We start from the raw sequence: 3,293 nt of genomic DNA on the forward strand, positions 1-3,293 counted from the left end.
ATGAAGGTACTACCAAACACTTTTACCTCAGCTGGTGCACATCCTCTCAAGTGTTGTCACAATTAAAGGCTGGGAGAACAGGAAATTGCCAGGGAACAGTATACATACCAGACAGATAAACCCAACAGCTAGTCAACATATTCGCTCTGTAAAACAAAGCGCAACTCCTTGAGCAGGTGGAGACAAAGCTTCAGAGATCTACCAGGAAAAATGTGGCTCCATTTGACCCTGCAACATTTTGGCCCAGGAACCATACAGCCTTATTGCCATGGTACTGCACTTCGGTTTGTAAGGTACAGCAAGCCTGTGCAGTAAGACTTTTCATTTTGGGGGAGGCACCTCAGAAACAAATTTGGGGGCATCTGGCTTGGCTGCTAGTCCTAGTTTAGAGAGAGGCCTCTGTCAGCAGAGTAGACATGTCTTAACACAAGCTGCTAAATTCAAAAGTTGAATAAAAGGTGGCATTTTGAGAAGAAATTCCAAAAAGAAAGACAAGGATGCCAACACTAAGGAAAATGCTGAGGATGTTGGAGAAAGGTCTTAGAACAGGAGAGGAAGATAATAATCTATAGTGCAACAGCCCAATTCAGGTAAGTGACTAAGAGAAATAATAATTTGCAGTTAAAGAACATACTTCTAGTTACCTTTGAAATTATGGCAACATATCTGGAGTCCTAAATGTGCTATAATCTATTGTTAAGAAACTGTCAAGCAGTTTTAAAGAGAACTGGACCATAAATCTAGAAGAATTACCATGAAGCATGTAAAATCTCTTTGTGCTGAACTGATAAAATTCACTTGCGGTGCCGACAGCTTTTTTTGCAGGTACTAAGGTTTTGTTCCATTTAACAGCAATTGGTCTTTCATTAGTATTGAATTAATTGCAAATTAATTAACAAATTAGGAGTTTTATTCTTTCCTAGCAAAGAAGTAAGAACCAGGCTGTGAGAAGATGATGCCATAACTGATCATGATTTGAATTTTGAATAATCTAGCACTACCTGATTACATTTAACTTGAGTATTTTCTTCAGCCAGGGTGAGAAGTAGTGCTGGAGCAAACACAACTGCGGGTTTTTTTGTTGTTTTTTTTCAGGACAGCAGCATCAACACAGAGTGATCATGAAATGACAGCCTGAAACCTATTTCTTTTAGTATAAGAAAGGACAATAACCAGAAACCTCCATACAACTCACTAACTACAGAAGATATCTCATTTATTTAATCAGATATTTTAAATTAATAACATGTTACCTTTTTGCATATGTTTGCAGCACATTCAGCATAATTTTACATAAGGTGTAACTAAATTTAAAGTGTTGCATTTCATTACTATCAAAATGCAGTTTGACACAAAGTGAGGAGGAAAAAAAAAAAAAAGAAACAAATACCAGTCAACATTTCTACCATCATAATGTAAAAAATCAGAAATCTAGGTAATTGTCTATCAAGCTGTAAGGTTGTTTAAATGTGAATACAGTGCATTTTTACAGATAGTCAGAAGGAAGAACCAAATATAATGCAAAAGCTGTATCTACTTGCAAATCTATATTTTAAGGGTTACAAATTGAGGAGAATCAATTTTCCAACAAAAATCTCTAGGTCTACCACTTACAATAACCAATAATTTAAATCAATCATTTAACCAGTATCGCTTCAAATCAGCAACTTCATATAAACTTGATATCCACACTTGAAACAAAGTATAGAAACTGCAAAGTTTCAAACAATAAAAAGCAACCTGTAGAATAACAGTTTTAAAACTCTTTAAAAAGCACTCCATACTGAAGAAGCAGGCAAGAGAACACAAGCTGCTTTGGAATTCTTGTTTAGCCCAAGTATTTCTCAAGCTACTGGGTAAAAAAGCAAGGATTTCAGAATTCTATATACTAGCTGTGTAAATTCCTATTATAGGCCCCAAAGAATTAAGCCATGAACTCTGTAGAAGACTTACACATACGACCAAGTTGGGGTAATCTGTCTAAGGAACAGGCAAGAGAAGCTACTTAAGCTCTGAAATTATCATTACTTGGTGCAAGGGAACCCCTGCACTAACAGAGGTATCAGATTTTTCCTACAGCCACAGAGAGATGGCAACTAAATTCTGCCCAAACCCAGTAACAACAAAATCTTGACAAGACAAAGCAGTTACACATAAAAAGGTAATTTAGCATCAGTTTAGCCACCACAGTGTTTAACTATAATCAAGTGTTTTACAATGACAAGTTTTGATTCACAATGTAAATAGCTTTTGAAACTATGTGAGAACAAATAGTTATAGTAATGATTTGTGAAACAGTATTGGAAGAACATCAAGCAGAGTAAATTCCTTTATTCACTCCTCAGGACACCATGTGAAGGTTTCCAGGAATACCCATCTTTTTTAACCTTCTAAGAAAGCATAGCTGGGCAATCTTAATCTCACCTAGCATGCTGATAGTAGCATATTACAGGATTATTTATTTTTTTAATCAAAACTCTAAAATCAAGGGGAATTCTGAAACAAGCTTGGCCATTGACATATGGAGAGGCACAGCTCAAGGCAAACTATACCATGGTAGTCAAAACACAAATAAAAGAATGCGTGCAGAGGAAAGCAAGTGAAAAGAGGAATGGCAACTAGAGAAAGAATGGAAAAAAGGCAACTTTCCTCCCCCTGAGTTCCCCACTCCTTAATTCTGCACTTCTGAAGGCATTCTCCAAGCAGCTGATTATAGGACTTATTTTAAAATTCAATCTGAAATAGAAACAAAGTCTTTTGTTTAAAGTATATGACTTAAATATCTTCATTAAAATATTCCACTTTAAAGGCAGAGCTATGCAAGTGTTCTTCAGGCAATGGCATGAAGAATAATTCCATCCAAACCACCGCTAATTACACTGCAGCCTTGTTTTAAGACTTGAAATTAAAGCAAAGGTTGATACTGTCGACACATGTCAAATATTTCCTAGTATATCTGCGGAGGCCACTTGGCCTTGTGACCAGCAACCATACCTAGGCAGTATGGTTGCTATCTGTGATTTAAACAAGTACCCGAAGCACGTTCATTTCACAAGCCTTTCCTGACTAGAAAAAAAATGATGCTTCAGGCATTGTTCACCAAAAAAAATACAAAGAATCAAAGCCTGGTATTTGTCTGGTATTGTGATTACAGAGTAGCAATGGGGTAATATTAATTAATCAATCTACCCCCCCCAAACAACTTATAGTTAAATATATTACGAATTGAGAGCTTAACATATCAAAAGTTCAGAAATATCATACCGCTTCAAAAGAGTCACAGCCTATCAGTA

The sequence above is a fragment of the Accipiter gentilis genome, chromosome 4 (genome assembly GCF_929443795.1).
Source record: "Accipiter gentilis chromosome 4, bAccGen1.1, whole genome shotgun sequence".
NCBI lineage: Eukaryota > Metazoa > Chordata > Aves > Accipitriformes > Accipitridae > Astur > Astur gentilis.